At 37.7% G+C, this 19343-nt stretch overlaps 2 pseudogenes; one reads left to right on the top strand and one right to left on the bottom strand.

Annotated features, from left to right (window-relative positions):
* Positions 1-2448: 2448 nt before the first annotated feature.
* On the bottom strand, positions 2449-9960 carry LOC134000929 (neuronal vesicle trafficking-associated protein 1-like; annotated as a pseudogene).
* An 8284-nt stretch (positions 9961-18244) lies between these two features.
* Positions 18245-19271, top strand: LOC133995187 (trace amine-associated receptor 13c-like; annotated as a pseudogene).
* Positions 19272-19343: the final 72 nt, after the last annotated feature.

Raw genomic sequence — 19343 nt, 5'->3', positions numbered from 1 at the left:
AGTTTTTTGTTGCTCAGTGGCTGATTCAACGTTAATCAGAGGTGACTGAATAAAGTTGTCAGTATGTCGATTCACTGGTATCTGTGAACTAATCATCATCACATATGGTTCCATTAATATAGTATATCAATTCCTTTTTTAAGTAACTTATCAATATCTGCTATATGTGACACAGTTATTCAGGAACTGCTTATAAATGATTGAATTGTTCCTGATTTGTTCCTTGCACAGTATGTCATGTACCTGTATATTACCTGGACATACCTGTATATTATACAATATTGTAGTGTTTCATTATTATTATTGATGCATAAATGTGCAAGAAGCATTTAAAGTGTTGGCAGGTCAAAGTAGAGCTAGTTTTAACGGTTCTTTATACAATATGTCGGGTCACCAGAATACTACAATAATACATCATATTTTACAAACTGATAATATGTGTTGTTTGTTAAAACTTACTCCACAAAGTATCTGTCAAATACATAAATGTAGTGGAGTACAAACTATTATACTACCTCAAAGTTGAGTTCATGCAACAGTCCTAGATAAAATCATCTAATGACTGGTTTCTGTTGAATCAAACTAAAATTTCATCATTCTCAGCGAATCAATAATTCAGTTCATTAGAGGTGGTGAATGTAAATCAGCAGGGCTTGTTGTGAATAACAGAACTCAACACTTCAGTCATTTTATTTCTGTCCAATCGGTGATATCAGAGCAGATGGGTCTGATGTAAATGTTTGGCACCTGAGCCCAAAGGACAAGCTGTGCTGTGATCTCACATTCTTCCTACTCGCATGAAGAGTTTTCTTCTAAACAAGACATCCATCATTTAAATTTTTTTTTTAAAAAGTCACTGTTTGAGCAACAAAAATAGGAAAGATTGGTCAACAAACTATAAAGGTCCATCAGAGAATTGTGGGTAATATGTTTGCTCCCTTTAAGATGAATGTACAGTATGATGGATGGGAGAAGAACTCTACAAGATCTGCAAACAGAACTTTTCCATTTGAAAGGCATCAAATAATCCACACATAAATAGTCTGTTAATTAAATAAATAGAAAAATGTCAATACTGTAGAAGCTTTTAGGTTGTACATTATAAGCACTAATTCTATCTACTGCAGCCACTCATATACATTCATATAAGGATCTTGATGAGCGTTACATCACCCTCGTGGTTCTACTGTACATGTTCATTTACTGTACAAGGGCATTACAGAGTACTTACAGTGACGTAAATCAAAAACAAACTAAAGTAACAAAACTTGGATGGAGCAAAATTGGTTAGTTTTTACAATCAGTTTGCATATATGAACATACAGCATCATTAAAATGTAGATTCTTTTGTAGTAATACATTAAACACTCAAGTTTTATCCATGATTCAGGTAGTAGCTCATATCGTACATAATACGTCTTCAAATAAAAATTTTTACAGTGGCTTTGGAAAGTATTCAAACCCTTTTACTAATGTCATTTTCATAGATTTTAATTTCAGATTTTTAATAGTTTTATATTTTCAAGAGCCACTGTGTGAGTCTGACAACACCTGACTTTCAAAAAACACACTCTCCCATCCCATAAATTGAACTGTGAGCGAACACAGAGCTGCAATCTTGTGATAATAAGATGTGAAATCAACTCACTTCAGCAAACTTTAAATACTCAATTATAGTTTCTTGTCTTAATGTTTATGCTGTGAGCACACTCACTGATGATTTCATACATTCCTTCAAATAGACGGTGAGATAACGAGGCACAGTGATGAGGAGAAACTCGCGGTAATCTCATTAAAACCTGTTATCATCACTTCTCGCTCTGTGCTCTCACTGTGCTTCCCTTCTCTCACCTCCAACTTTCTCAGACAGGAACTGAGAACTCAAGTCATGTAGTGTGTACAATACATACACACTGCACATGAATGAATATATACTGTACAGTACATACATGTGCACTCATATGTATGTAAGTATTTGCAGTGTACAGTTTATACACAAGTGTATACACACATACAGAATGCAGATGGCAGAGTTTAGTCATGACTCAGTAACACTGTAAAAGTCAGGCACAGTCTCTCACACTTTAATAACATTCCTGCCTTTAACCACAACAACTCACCACACAAACACACACATGCACGCACATATATCCTCACACTTACACACACTGCCACAGCTGGGTATTAACTTGTGTTAAATATTAACAGAATCTAACTAGATTGAAGTTGTGTAAACTTGTGGTTTGTGTTTCTGATTCCAAATTTCAGCAGATATTCAGACACATTAAAGGTTCTGACGCACCACCAGTGGACTGTCCAGGGGAAGAAAAGAAAACCTGATAACACACACACACACACACACACACACACAGACACACGTACACACACACACACACACACCCACAAATAACCTACACTACCTCCCATCATGCTTTTCTATCAGCCCCTTCACTCCTCTCGCTCCAGTCCTTTGAGTGGCTCGCTGCCTTGTTTTGCTAACTCAGCCTCCTTCAGAGCGCTGATGACTGGTAACCATGGTGATGGCAGCTCAGGCCCAGTCCTCTTGACCTGGTTGAGGTGGCTGAGGGCGGCATACAACCCAGGATTGGTGCTGCCGTGAACACCCGGCTCCTGCTGCTGCTCTGTGTAATACATCTCAAGAGCTGCCGGGGTGCAGTGCTTCTGCTGTTATGAAAGAAAGAAGAAAAAAAATCAAAACACACTGCACATTTGTTCCTGAAATGCATTTACTGTATGATTAATTATTGATGATGTATGATGATTATTAATAGTGATTAATAGACTTGTAAATAAACCAGTTTTGAAGTGCAGTTCATGAAACTGAACACCTGCATTTGTCTTTATTATGCACGGTGAATCCTTGTTGAAGAAATGATCGTTAACTTTTCCTTCTCTACGTTTACATATACATGTATATGATAATGGTATTTGTCAGCATTAATTGATCCACAGGGTACAAAATGTTTCTGGTTCTTTCACAGTCAGAGTTCCTCATTCATGATAAAGTGTTTACATTGAAAATGAGAAACCTGATTATTCATATCTGTGTTTACATAATCATACAATAGCCAGGTTTCTGATGATTTGCCTGCAGGCATGTCCTGATTCCTGAACATCTTTGCTCCGTAGTTTTGTTCCCTCTACGAGAATGAACACATGTTGGTTTCTGGCTGTCTGAACACGCTGCATTTATCATGTAGCTGGATTTAGCCTCTTCATCTCTTCACTGGTAATGGAAAACAACAGTAACAACTGACTTTCCCTTTCAGCATGTTGATCATCACTCATCATTTACCATCTTTTTTTTTGTATAACTGACTTACTACTATGTAACTTAAGTTGATAATACACCTGGAAACATAGCAGAGGACTATTAGAAACATGGATATGGTGTTTACATGGCACATTATCCTGGTTTCTATTGAAGTAGAACCTCAACACATAAACTGGATATGAAATTCTGATCAAACCAGGACGCACACTCCATAGGAAGCTCCTTAAACTAGCCCTGCTTATGAGTTGGTCAAGTAAAAGTGTCACATCACAACAAGGACTACAAGCATGAACCAGTAACTACAGTACCATGGAGTACTGCATTTGCAACAACAGCTGTTATTTTAATAGACCAAACTACCGGATGTGTGTTGGACAAGTGATGACATCTGAGCCCTGACAAGCCTCCGGGGAGATTAGAGGGTTGGAATTGGCTGAAGGAAATAAAAATATTGGACAAAATAATTTTCTCACTGGTGTTAATTTCCAAGGCCAAGAATAAACTTTCAAGTTCAAATTAAAAGGTGCACCAGAGGATAATGCAGGGTTTGGAAAACTTAAGAATGCATCACAGTGCAGGAAAAATATTATACATATAAAAAGTAAATTGAACCTGTTTATAGAAAAATCATGGACAGAAATGCACAGTAGAACAAAAAGTAAGTGCTTTGGGTCACCAACTGGATTTCATCAAGTGTTACAATTCTTACAATACAACACAAATGCAAAGAAGAAATAATCACCAAAGCCTCTCAAGTTCTTTGTTCTTGATTCAGATCACAGGTTTTAAGTTCCTGCAATTAAAAAACTGGCATGGGTAAAAAAAAAGTTCTATACACAACCTTTATCAGTAGAAAATGGTATCTAAACACTGGACTGTCTCTACACACCAGCATTTAGAGAGAATAAATGTTAATTGATTCTTTACTAATGTGTGCTTCAAATGTTTCCACGAATCTGATCAAGGGAGTAAATTAAGTATTAAGTTCATCTCAATCGCTGAGCTCAGGCTTAGTTTAAGATTTAAAGTACTAATAGGCCACAGTTTCCAGACTCAGCTCAGAGAAGAAAAGTCAATTTAGTTGGTTATCAAAGAGCATCCACTTGTACTTTTTGAGGTGAGAAAAACTGTGTACCATGAGACTCTGGGAGTGAATAAAGTAAAAACAAACTGAACGTCCACCCCGATGTTATGTTTGGGGAAGAGCACTCGGAGTTGTGTTGACCTCACGAGAGTTTCCCTTCAAGGATCTACTACCTGACCTTCCCTCACAGTGAGGAGTTTCACATCTCAAAAGAACAGCAGTGACTACGCCGCCCTCCATCCTCACTCTTCTTTTTATGTCTCCAACAACGCATTAGCAGGAAAAAATGCTGAAAGCAACTGTAACCGGCAAAAACATCAAAAGCCTTGCCGGAAGGCCCCCTCCCTCCCTCCTTCCCTTCCTTGCTTCCCCCCTCACTGTTAAGCCTTTAATCACAGTTTAGTCACGCTCAGCCCTAATTAAAGACCCCTCCGATTCACAGGCGGGCATCCCAATCTCTGCCTGACCAGAAAGCAGGCTGCGTTGCTCCAGCTCCCTCCTTTGCTTTCCCACTCTCTCATTTTCTTCTGCAAGACAGGCTCTTTAACTAACATGCGTGGCAGAGTCGGCTCGGTACACAATGCCTCCAAGGTGTCGTTGGGAGATAATGAGTTTGGGTTTCCAGCTCCAGTGTTCAGAGAAATCTGCTCAAGTGACTGATGTGAGGGTGTGCCGAGAAACAAAGCACCAGATGAGCAGCATCGTAGACTGTGTTAATTACCATTTGAGTGGGTGTCACACAGACTACTTTGGAATGCATAATGCAATAAATAGTGTGTGATATCCAAGGACAAGACTCTGATATGAGCTGTTTTCTACTGGTCTCTGCTATGGGCATATTTACATTTCCTTTCTGTCACTAAGTCATGTAAATCCACATGTTTATGCATCAGTGTCACATGAATGTGCAGACAAATGCTTGAGAATGTGTTTATGTAGACTCTGTTTTGTGCTGCGACAATGGACATGTATGTGAGTTCATATGTGCATGTGTTTGTATTTGTGTGTGTGTGTGTGTCTGCCATCTACCTTAAGGATGAAACCCTCTGGGCAGGTGAGTTGGTCATACCACATGGCTTTGTACATGAGTAGGAGGAGCAGGCTGGTCAGGAAGGCCAAAGTGATGAGGATCAGACCTGTGATCTGTACAATAACACATACACACATGAACACACATATGTATATGCATTTAAGGATAATAATCAATAAAAACAGTCCATCCATTTTAGTCCATCTCTCAATCTTCTTCAACGTATCTACCCTATGTGTTGCAATCAGCCACTAGCATAGTTATTTGAGACTACTAATGTAAACTTTAATTTCTAAAAAAGCTAAATATTTGTCTAAAACAGCTGGCCATTGTAGTTGTCAGCAAGTATTACTCAAACATGCATAAATTGTGCATTTGTTGCGGACTATTTTCAGTTGCGAATTAATACACAGTTGGTGCTTTAGTGAGTATTTACAACAGGGGGGTGTATGTAGGTTGAAATAAGAATAAATAGTGATGACGGAATTTATCACTCAGTTCAACAGTGTGGCTCACTGACATGCTTTTTATAGTTTCGGATGACAGTTGAGTTCTGGTTCTGGTTGTGCTGGCAGTACTTGTTAGGGATTTGTTGACAGTAAGAAAATACAGAATATCACTAGATTTATTCTTCAGTCAGTGCTTGAGTCACTGACCAGTCATCAGGTTGTTCTTGTACCTTAACTTTCTCTGAAACATCACTGTAGAAGTTGATATTCAGCTTCTTGATGTTGGGCACATACAACTTGTTCTTCTTCTGCTGTAGCTGGTACTGTGTCGACGTCTTCACGATGACCTGCAGCATCATCAACAAACTGTCAGTGTGACTCTCCAGGAAAATAGCTCAGATCTCCTTATTAGACATTCTTTGTTTTACATTAAAGCTGATGAATGGTACGCAGCTTCAGTGTATCCCCTGAAAACACAATTTTCATGTCTAAAAATACATAAGCATCATTTGTAAAAGCAGCCAATCTTAATCAATGCCTTAAAAAGACATTTGGGAGATGCTAAGTGTTTTTTATGGTAATGTTTCACCACCATCTGATCAGCCTGTGGAACATCCTGTGCTGCTGAGTGCATCATCAAACCAAAAAATGATTCTGAGGGCTTTCTTGTTGCATTATGCATATAAAGAGGTGCTTAGTTAGCGTGGGCTGGTGCCAAGGTTTTAACCTGGGACAGCAGGTAAGGGAAGGTAAAGACAGCAGTCTCAGTGTTGGAGCCTTTGCTGAGAAGGTAAGTACGCCCACATGAATTTTAATGCTGTTTGTCCAGACGTGTTCTGCAGCGAGCCGTAATCTAATGGCCATGACTGTAATGCTGTAAAGTGTGATGTGTGGTGGGTAGTGTGCTACTTGGAAACGCAGTTAAAAAGGAAAACAAACATAAGTGGGCAGGCACATAAACAGACTCACAAACACAGACCTAATAGGCCTTGCGTACCTTGTCTGCGAACGGCCTCTGGAGCTGGTTGACCTCCAGGGGTGTGATGAGGGGGATGTTATCAAAGCCGTCATCCCCAGGTGGCTGTTTCTCCCGCTTATCAGACAGATTGCTGCCCAGCTTCACCATGTCTGCTCGGCTGCCTAAAAATGCCTGGAAAAATCTGGATAGCGGGGACAGACAGCCCAGGTCAGACTGACTCAGATGGTGCACTTTGTAACCAAATGTGGCTGCGCTGCTTGAAACTCACACAAGAACACGAAGAAGAGGACAGAGTGAAGAGAAAAAGCAGGACAGGACAACAGTCATATAGACGTAACCTAACAGCTAGAAAAAGAATAAAAATGTATTTTTGATAGTGCAAGACTTTAGAAATCAATCTGTAAAACATTTGGCTTGTTGTATTAAATAAAACACAATATATACTTGATAGGTAAACCTATGAGTGTAGCTTATGTAGCCAAATAGTTTATGAGTTTCTTGAAGATGCATTAAAGGAATGGTTCAAAAAATGTTTTGGGAAATGCACCTGTTTGATTCCTTGCTTAGAGTGAGACAAGATAATCATATCACTCCTGTGTCTGTGAAGTTATAGCAGCAGTCGATTTGCTTAGCTCAGCACAAAGACTGAAAACAGAGGGGAAACAGCTAGCATGGCTTTGTAAAAAAAGAAACATAATCAGTCTACTACCACCTCTAAAGCTCATGAATTGTGACATATATTTATTATTTGTTCGATTGGTACAAAACCCAAAGGGAAAAAAAAGCCAATTTGCCATTTTACACAGAATACATTTCTTAACTGGGAGCAGTAATTCTAACTAAATACTTCTGCTCAAATCCAGCATATAACCTGTATACAACCACAACTTGTCATTTTACTCCTATGTGTTTGATTACACATATTACACAAATGACATATAACATATTCATTAGTGAGTGCAGATTTTGTCACCTTTAGAGAGAGCCAGGCTATCTGTTTCCCCTGTTACCAGTCTTTGTGCTAAGCTATGCTAACCAGCTGCTGGTTATAGCTTCATATTTGCCCTACAGACCAGAGAGTGGGATCATCTGTTATTTGCATTCTCTCTCAGTAAGAACGCAAATATACATAGATCCCAAAATGTTGAATGATTCCTTTAATAATCGCTAATTAACTGCTTAATAATTTGTTCATGGTTAGTGGAATTGTAATTAAGCTATGAAGGTTAAAGTGGGGGCGTATGTAAATAACTTCAGACTTGGGTGTTTGCAACCATCCTCAGAGGGAAAGCCAGCTTTCTTCCTGTTTATCAAATCAACAGTCTAGAGTAAACACGTTTCATAACTACTGTGTATGATTCATCATGTATATCTCAGATCAATCTCTTCCTCCCAGCTCTTATCTTTAATATTTCTAATCAGTTTGCAAATGTAACGCATCATCAACACAGCTTTGAACGCCTCTAAGCTTTGGTGTTGATTCTATTTTCTCTCCTCGAAGAAATGATCATCTAAATGTAGAGGGAAGAGGTGAGGAGCCACTTATCTCATTCACACGGTGCAACACAACACCTTCCCCCAGCCAGGGACCCCACGGGCCCACTGACGCCAATGACTCACAATGATGATACACACCAGGGAGGGGGGAGCTACAGTTTTTATGTTCCAGGAGAAATCCCTGATGCACAGGAAATGTGTTCTTGATAATGGCGATACTGGGTCATTAGTAAAGGCCCACAGCACACATCTACTGAGGATAAACAATATTTTCTGGTTGAGAAACTCTAACACAGCACCAATTGTAGGATTTCACCTAACAACAGCCGTTAATACAGCCGGGTGCAAAATAATCATCTCTAAATTATCAAAAAGAGCAGGATGTAGAATCTGCTTTTAAATTACAAGCAAAGAGAGCAGAATTTGTCATTCAAAGGATCTTGAGTGAGTTAATTACCCAAGACTACACATCCAGTATCCTTGGTGTCTGTACAAGTAGGTGGATAAAGTGATTATCTGTGCTGACCACCATTTTCATCCCCACAGTTGGAGTGGAGAAGTGTGGGAACGATGAATCATCCCAAATCTGTGATTAACAAATGAGCCGAGCGCTGCTGTCAGACACTCACCGTTCCCACACTCTGAGAGAAAACATGCCAAGTAAATGGAAGAGCGACAGCTTTTAAATGCACATTTAAAAACTGTGCTGTCCTCTTTATAAAAAATGTAAATATCAGGATTTGCATGATTTAACATACTTTGACACATAATTAGCAACAGACAGGACAGGGAAGACACAGCTTCCAAAAAGGCGAATACAAGCAGTGTTATGAATAGGCGAGAGTGGGCTGTTTGCTGCCTGTTCCTCTCAAGTTCTTCAGGGTTCACTGGTCATGCATATCTGAACTTGCTGCATTGAAGACTGCTGCGACAAAACATACAGGCTGTGTAGGACTAAGAATCAGAGACACATACACAGTAAAAGCCTGTCTATGTGAAATAGAGAAAAGACTGATTTTCTATTAGATTATACGTCTGAATTATGTGTTATTCCAGCTACTGGAGCCTGTTTTCTTATATACTTACATCCAATTAAATCTCATGTTGCACCTTTTCTATTTAATGAGGACTACCCATTTCTGCTTAATGAGTTGTGGACTCTACTTAATGTTGCCAAAAGCCATGTAGGTCAATTAATAGATGGGTATTTAACTGTAGCCTTATGTGGAGGAACAGCAAATTATAGCATAATTCAGTCTGTTAGGAAGACGGTCCCATAGCCTATACAGTAACACCAGCATAAGGATTCATTCTTTCTCAACAGCAGATTAATTATTATGAATTAATCGCACTACAAATCACAATCATTTAAGGAAATATGTCTCATATAGCGAGATTTTCCGCAGAGGAGCTCAAGCATTTACCCGCAAACACATCACTATCTAACAGAAATCAATCGGCTTCAGTCTCAGAAATATGATGGCAGGAAGGAGGATAAAAACTTACGGTGGTTTTCTCGGCTCTCCGGTCGCCTGTAGATGGGATCGGACCCCACTGATGCTGACGGCGACTTGGTGTGACCGCCGGTTGCCGTGGTGATGTGTGATTCACGGCAGGACTGCGCATGTAATTCAGCCTGGAGCAGCTCCGTCCTCCGGAGGAAGCTGCAGCTCAGTGTGAATGAGCATATGAGCGCGGCTCACAGGGGCTGTTGTGGCTGATCAGGAAATTACGTTTTTGTCTGTGGAAAATAATCATATCTCGTGTTTGTCATCAGTGTGCAGCTCACTGTCTGCCCTGCAGAAGGATCTTGTAATGTCTGTGTTGTCTTAAGATGAAGATGAATTTTAAAGCACAGTTAATAAATGGCTTCTGAGGATTTCAGCGTGCTTTGCATTCATAGTTCGATGGAAAGAAATGATAAATGATAGGATCAGTTAAATGAAAACCAAGTAAGGGCATAACATGCAAAATAGTACCTTATACAGGTTATCCAAATTTAAAATGAACAAACACAATTCTTATCTACTTATATTGCTTTTAGAATAATTTGAAGGTATTTTGGTACACTTTTACTTAGTAGGGTGACTATTTTTCAAGCTGGGAACTTTCCCAACTTTTTCTTTAATTTCCTATTATACCTGTCTCCAGCTGAGCATTTTCCCATATTCCCACAACAGCTATACCAAATGCTTACTTTTATATATTAATTTTGTCATGTATTGATTTACCTCTTGATTATTTTCTCAATGATTTGCTTGGTCTATAAAATGTCAGAAAATTATTAAAAATGTCACTCAGTTTCCTAAAGCACCGAAATGCAACTTGAAGAGTCTAGTTTTGTCCCCACCAACAGTCCACAACCCAAATATGTTCATTTTACTATCACAGAGAACTAAAGAAACAAGAGCTTTAGCATTTTTCATTTAAAAAAACAACCACTAAACAATTATCAAAATAGTTGGCAATTAAATTTTGACTAATCAATCGACATCTAGGATGCTGGAGCATTGAACTTGAGTTTTAAGGTACGTGTACATGACTTTAGTATTTTCATTTAACATGTTATAATCTTTCACCAGTGGATGTATCTGAAACAATTGTTTGTAACAAATAGTTAGTTATTTTACACGCAAAAAACATATGATGATATTATAAAGTGTGATTTTAATATTAGTAAGTAGTAGTAGTAGCAGTAGTAATATTAAACATAAATCTACCAAATAGTGTAGTCGTTAATGTAGCTCCAGCTAAAACTTTATGCATTATAGATAATACATCAATAAATTAATCCAATAACATAATATAACACTCTAAAAGGGGTCATTCTGCATATAGAGTATTAATACTTTTGATACCTTAATTATTTTTTCCGTTCAGTGTGGATTCACTCCTTTCACTTGTTTCACAGTTTTTTGTTGTTGTTGATTGACATATTGCTACGTTTACTGAAGTAAAACATCACAAAAGTAGTTTCCCCGCTGGTTGACCCGACACTTCAGTGGAGTGAAACATTAAAACTAAACTTTGATGGTGATACCTGGAAGAATTCTTGATGTCTTGTGTATCGTTATGCACACAATATGTGTTAATAGCCTGAAGTATTTTGCAACTTTGAAAAGGTTGGAATCTTCTTTACTAAAAGATAGCTCCAGGGCTGCAGAGCAAGAGTCTGTTAAAATGGACAGAAGGTCAAAGGTCAATGGACATGGTGCAGCTTGTTTGCCTTACCAACAGATATCCTAAAACCTTTACAAAGACATATTCAAGCATTTGTGTATTTCTTTTGGGTTATTTACTCTTGAATCAAAGGTGCCTTGCTATGAGGAACAGCGAGGTGGAGCAGCTTACTGACGGGTATTTGATCTACACTGATCTGCTTTACCTCTGTCATGAAAAGTGAGGGAGGAGATAATGCATATGCAGAGGTATGTGTCAGGGAGAGCCGTGAGGATTCTTTCAAACGTGTGTGCGTGTATGTGTGTTTGAGAGAGAAAGAAGAGAGCAATGGGTCGCAGAAAGAGTGGGAAAAAGGAGCCAGGCTCATCTTCAGATTTATATCAACCTTTTCATGGAGAGAGGACCCATGCTGTTTTCCTCTTTGGCCATGCCTGACTGTATGAATTCATTGCCTTTAGGGGAGCACTCGTCCAAAAATCAGCACTGAACCCCCCGTGCCCCCCTGCCAACCCATCAATTGGGCCTACATTTATTATTTTGACCTTTCCTTCGCAGGGTAGGGACATCAAAGTGGATCCTCAACTCTTTCCTCTGTAAGGAGACGGAGGTGTCATCCTCACAGTGTGAGAGGCAGACTGCTGGCCTGCGCTGGTTTTGTTGTCAATGAAGAAGAGAGACGGAGTCTGGGTCAGCATAATTAAAATGAGAATCAATTAGGCTGTGGTGTGTGGAAAAGAAACTGAGTGAAACGTGGCGTGTTAATGTGTGGGCATCCATGTGTGTCCCTTTGTGTGTGTGTTTATAAACTTTTTCACGCATTCACAATAACATAATCAACTCATTTAATTATACTTTTCTCACTATAACCTCAGTGTATAGTTTAACTTTAAAATATAGTTTTGTTTGCATTATGATAATATTATTTAGTTTTATTCTGTTTTATATTCCAATCTGAAAAGAACTACTAAATACCAGCTGGGTTGATTTTAAAATGTGTTCCTTTCAAGTGCATAACAGAAGAAATCACCTGCGATCTACAACTGTGTAAATTGCTATATAAATAAAGTTAAGTTGAGAGTACTACTAATTACTTGTTTTTGAGTCAAAAAATGTCATTAATAGTCATTTTAGGACCCTTTAGAAACGTTCTTATAGTTTTAGAGGTCAAACAAGTTTTTTCCTAAAGTACAAATAAATCACTCACCTGGTGCATGTGATGATGTTGTTAAAAGTGATTCTTTAAATTTTATACAATCACAAACATGTCTTTAATTTAAATTGAATCAAATGAAGATGTTTACTTAGATGTTCACACTGCAGTTCTTGCACACTTAAGAAGTTAACAGTTCAGCTAACTCTGGATTAAAAGCTTTTGTGTAGTTTAATTTGAGACAGAGCAGTGATGATGTGGTTACAAGAAAAAGAACAGAAGTTGGTGTTAAAAAAAAACAACCATAGTGCTTCTTTGTGACCATTAAACTGGATTGATAAAATTCTGTATGGAAACCAGGCATTTCAATAACACTATGAACAGTGACTAGCCTGTCTTCTGTTTGTTTTTTTTGTTTTTTTAACATTAACCATCAGTATGTATTTCTGTGTAGTTAAGACTAAATTACAGTATACTTCTCCTCAGCTTTAGGTCAGTTTGATGTTATTAGGATAAGTCATTTTGATGAGGGTGAAGTTTTAGCCATGTTCTTACTTATTATACTTAAATAACACCCTGGAGTACTGTCTGCTATTATCAGTTTATATCAAATGGAAAACATTTATTTTCATAATAATTACAGATTACCGATTTTCTGTGAGACATAGCTGATTCATTTACGTCTTCTCATTCCAGTGTAATGAAAATGTCATTCTTTTCTAACCAAAACCAACTATAGTTCAACTCTGACCCTCATTTCCAGACTTCAACTGAAGACCTATGAAATATGAATTACACAGTAAATAAAGCTGACCTTTAAACACAGATATGCTCATTTTTTTCTCTCCAGCCTTGATACAAGGACACATAAAGAGATCTAATAAGAATAAGATGGAGTCCTGTACGTAGCAGCCACTCACATCTCCAACCTTTAGTCTCCTCCATCATGCCCAGCAGAGCCCTGACTGTCCAGGTCCTCCCTCCTTGACTGAAAACTGATCTTCTGTACAACATCGCCCTCTTCCACAGAAGGGTTTGATCTTTCTAAAAATATCCCATCTTTCTTTTTCACTGAGATTAATACCATTCCCTCCTCAGCATTCACTGCAATATTAGAAGAACACTAAGAACAAAGCTATTACTTTTCTTATTTTAGACTGCTTGTTATTGTTTTGGTTAAGGGAATTAAGGGTTATTTTGTAGCAACCATAATTCAGTATAAAAGCATCAGTTAGTGCCTAAAATAAAATCATACGGGAATAAAAAGAAGAAAAAAACAGAAGTAGGAGTGCTCTGCAGTCATCTTTATTATTATTCAAAGTTAATCCCTCAACCTAAATCAGTAAAGTAAAACTCTTGTTATATAATGTCAGTGTACTCTGAACAGTGTACGCTATTATTATTATATTATAGTCATTTGTTAGGTTCTTATTTCAATATTATCTATTAGCATTGTTTCCATAATGTGCAACAAAAGTACTCATGCATTTGTAGGTAATCCCAATATGTTTGCATTGAATTACTGATAATTATTAAATAATGGTTTTTTTGGATCTTAATAGTCACACTTTTACATAATAATCAATGTATTTCAGCTCAATAAAACAAAATTAAGTTCTGATTGATAAAACATATCAAATTGGCTATCAAAATGAAATACGTCTTCACATACTGTGTTCATGTGTATGAGAAGCTGCACTCTTTAACATGTTTTTAAATGTTATGTATTTTTAAAGAAGATTTATAGAAGTGATGATTGCACAAAATCATCAAAGATATTTTAGATCAGTGTTGACTGCTTTACCAACAGTGCCATCTAGTGTTTGATTAACTACACTTCCATTTTGCTTGGCGTAAACCCAACAACAGAGAGGCTTAATTTTCTACTGTAGACAATAGCACGTACAATAATAGTGGAAAACTTTCCGTTCAAACTACTAAATCTGATGCATTACTGAGTCAGTTAGTATCCATCATCAACAGAAGGTTAATTCTTTAAAATGACTGTGTAAATGTATACAGAAATACTGGTATTACAGTCAGCATCATGTTATGAAAAACTACTAACTAAAAATAAATCAAAATAAAATAAGGTTATTATTATCACTTCTTCTATTACTACCTTCTAACTAAAACATAAAATAATTTAATATCTTGAACTCTGGGCCGAAATGAAGGAAGTATTTCTACATTATTTCCTACTTTTTTCACATAAAAATCAATATTTTGGCAGTAAAACAATTGTATAAAATATCTGCTGAATATCTCACATAGCTTTTAATGATTGCCTTTCATTTTAACTAACTATAATAACCATTTTCACGTGTTCTGACATTCTATGCTTGTTTTTCCACTGTCAAATTAACATTTTTAACAATATATATTAGTTCGTAATTCACTAAAATGATTGTTTAATGTCATAAACATACAGGCTTTTCCGTTTTATTGGGGGTATTTATTTATGGGTTAGGGTTAGGGTTTATGTTTTGAACATTTTAATATGGAGTCACTGTAGTTATAATTGGAAATTCCATAACAGAATTGCATAATACACTAAATGTTCAGCAGTTTAAATATAGCTATCAGTTAGACATACAATGTTTACTTTCCATTGTACAATGACACATTTTTAACATTACAATCCTCTAAAATGACTAATAAAACTAATACTGTAAGTGTGCAGGAAGTACATTTTGTTGAAAGTATATTTTCTGTATTTGTACATTGTGTCATTTTTTATTTTATTTTAACTTAAAAACTTAAAAGATAATATTACAGGAAATCAATTTCACAAAGTAACTAATGAATAGTCTAAATTTACATCTTTGATCTTAAATGTAGCTATTTCTGATGTACTGCTTGTTATTCCACAAACACCACTTACAAGAAAAGGCCCTGCACTCAATGTAGCTTGAGCATATTCTGTTGCAGTAAACACACCTGAGTGTTTACTGTCGGAAGAACATTCAGGGTCAGAGTATAGAAATTAACCAGCATCAACCAACACTAATGATTTGTCTATAAAGTCCCCATTTATAATTGGCTAGCTAAACCCATTTAATTATTGTTCATATTTTATATTATGGTGATTGATTTTGGATCCAAAACAACTGCATCAGAGAAATGTTTTCAGATATTGCAAAACACTGTTTCTGACTGTATTGATTATAGGAGTAATTTTAGTTTTGTATAAATATTGTGTAGCCGGTGACATCCATGTTAAGTTTAATTGTATTTTGCAGAATTTAGGACCACCATTATCATCATTAAAGCCATCAGTACCTTAGAGGAAACATTGAAAAACAAGACAGTTGATGGCTGTGTTGAGCACCAGAGGAGCAGGTTCACACGTTATAATAATGTCTAATAATATGTTACCACAAGTGAATTCCAGTTAAAGGTAGGTGTTAATAAACAAACACACCCTTTAACATCAACACATGATGCAAACATATTCCCTCTACACATGTAAACTATGATCACATCTGGTGCAGAAAACATGAACATACTTTTATTTTAAAAGTAAGAAGCGGAAAATGATATATGAATACATGACATAAAAACACACCTACACACACACTTGCTGGTAGAAGGGACTACATCCATACAAAATGTAGTCAAGGAAAATGTCATCTCAGCAAAGGAAGCCCATTTTTTCCTGTACCAACACCAAGATAAAAGTAGTGCAAATATAAAATATTCAAATGATGATAGGTGGCTCCAAAGAATGATAAAAAACTAAAGATAAAGTAAACCATTGTGACACAGAGTTTTACGATTGAACAGAGAATAAAGTGGACAGTGCAGGCCACCAAGGCTCCACATCCTCTCCAAACTATAACAGCAGTGCTCTAAACTGGGCTGTTACAGTCAAGTTTTTCCACACTGACCTCCATGTGTATCATTAACATCCTGAGGCTACAGCATCTCTGGAAAAAGATACACAGAAAAACGCTGACAAGCTCAAAATGTTTGCAGGAGCATACTGTCCAACGCAGCGACCTGCAGCAAAGATATGATGGGAACTGTATCAGGTTGAGTGGACAAGAGTGGACTTACTCTCAGATGTGTGCTGGCACTGCTCTAAATGCAGGAGTGAATCTGTGGCTCCCTTGCTGGTGAGAGATGATGGTACTTGTCAGCAAAAGTTTGGGATAAAGTTGTAGATGGTCAGCACAATAAACATCCTCTTGTCTGTTTGAGGCCACATTTAGCGATAAACCTTCCCTTGGCTGAAGCCATATACCACACACTGTATCTCTGCACACCAAACATGCATGCCTTTTCAAGTTGGTATTATTGGGCACAACTCTAATTACAGTATCTACAAGCAACAAGCCAAGTAAGATTATTTGCTTGTTTTTGTAAAAAACTAAAACAGAGTCCAAGAGGTATTAATGAGTATTAACCTGTGAGAGAATTTTTTTCAGTGTCAATCTGTTTAACTAATTGTTATTGCCTATAAAATATCACAAAAGAGACAATTCAAACTGTTCGTTTTCTCTGACCAACAGTCCAAAAGACAAAGATACTCAGAGTGCAATGGTATAAAAAATATAAAAGCAGCAGTTTCTCTTTGATAAATTGATCGAATTAATGTTTGGCACATTTTACACAATTAACCCATAATCAAAACTGTTGTTGATACATTTTTGACAAATGTACAAATTGTTTCAGCATGGCTACACCCAGTTCTTTAGAAGTGGCTTTTTTGTACACAACTCAGGTTGTTTAAGAGTCATTTGCCCTCATAAAGGAGAGAACAGGTCAGTATACAACTGCTGTAATTACTGTGCTGCTCTCTTATCCAATGGGAGATGGTCAGTTTAAAGCATGAGGCCTAGTTGGCCTGTTTTGGAAACTTTAGGCCTCAATTTATGTCTATGAATTACCCACAACACCAGATTACAGAGAATGTTTTCCTCAAGGCTTATAAAAGGTTAATGTGCTGCAATGGTGCTGTCCAACGTGAGCCACTGGAACATTCTGCACTGAAGACAAGGAAAAGAGTGAGCTTTGAGCTTTATTATGTTTTTATCAGAGACAGTTTTTAACATATGTAAGGACTTACACTATAGACTTATACTTTTAATAAGGTTAAGCAAATCTCTCAATATTTCCATAACTACAGACGACCAATAGACTTGCCAGTCCTCCAATGTAGCTGCAGAACCCAAACAGTACATCTGTGAAATGTAGCTGTAGTAGTTAAGACTAGTATCTCCTCTCCTCTACTGTAAGAAATTTGCACAGTTCAGAGTAAACTTCTCAATCACATGAAATCAATATGTTGCATCATGTAATGATGAAAAGGGAGGAGGGAAAAAAGTAAGGGGGGAGTTGAGGAAGAGGAGGGAAGTTGCAGGAGAAACGGAATAGGCTGAAACTATAGGGAGGAGGGAGAAGTATGATGGAATAGATTAGAAACAAGCGAGCAAAGGGAGGAAACCGTGATGAAAAGGATGACTGGGGAGTTGAAAAGCAGGGAGTGCAGTCAAATATAAATAAGTTGTGAAATGTTTCATAATATCAGAGTGCCGCTTGAGCCTGAGGTTCAGATCATCATCTCTCCTCTGGGTGATGGACAGTCTGGAGGCAGCAGCAGAGCTCTGCTACCCTCAGCTCCTAAACTTGTCCTGCAGAGGCCTGATGCGTCCTCACTCTGAGGCTGTCACCCTCTACATGCTGCTCTCCTCCATTGCTGTGCTCACTGTGGTTCTTAACCTGCTGGTTATCATCTCCATCCCCCACTTCAGACAGCTTCACAGCCCCACCAACCTGCTCCTCCTCTCCCTGATCTCCTTGTTGGGCTGCTATTGATGCCGGTTGAAACTGTTCGTTTCATAGAAACATGCTGGTTGCTGGGTGATCTCATGTGTGCTCTGTCTTACATTATCGGCTTCATGCTCACCTCAACCTCGGTGGGAAACATTGTGCTTATATGTATTGATCGTTATGTTGCTATTTGTTACCCTCTGCAGTACCCCAACAAAATCACTCTCAGCAGAATTGAGGTGTCTGTATGTCTGTGTTGGGCCTGTTCACTTCTCTATAATGGGCTGATTTTAAAGGACCGTCTTAGGCAGCCAGACAGGCATAACTCCCGCTATGGAGAGTGTTTGGTTGTGATTACCTATGTCTCTGGAGCTGTCGACCTTGTGTTCACTTTTATCGGCCCCTGCACTGTTATCCTACTACTGTACATGAGAGTGTTGTGGCGGTGTCTCAGGCTCGTGCCATGCAGTCTCATATTACAGGTGTTGTTAACAGCACCGTAAGAGTCACTGCAAAGAAATCAGAGAAAGAAGCAGCCAGGACTCTGGGTATTATCATATTTGTGTTTCTGCTGTGTTTCTGTCCATATTATTATCCTTCGCTCACAGGACAGGACATCTCAAATGACGCCTGATCTTGGGCTATTGTGTCATGGTTATTGTTTTTTAATTCTTGTTTGAACCCACTGATTTATGCTTTTTTCTACCCGTGGTTTAGAAAAGCTATCAAGTTCATTGTCACCCTGAAGATACTTGAGCGAGACTCCTCTCAGGCACAAATACTTTAATGTCACTAAACAAACACAACATTCTAAAATATACATGACTGGTATCAAATAAAACTGACTATGCTTAACAAAATTAAACTTCCGTTGATCATGTTTTACATTGTTATCATTTTATTT

Source organism: Scomber scombrus, chromosome 2 (genome assembly GCF_963691925.1).
Source record: "Scomber scombrus chromosome 2, fScoSco1.1, whole genome shotgun sequence".
NCBI lineage: Eukaryota > Metazoa > Chordata > Actinopteri > Scombriformes > Scombridae > Scomber > Scomber scombrus.
The sequence above is the reverse complement of the archived record's forward strand: the minus strand, read 5'-3'. Positions and strand labels throughout refer to the sequence as shown.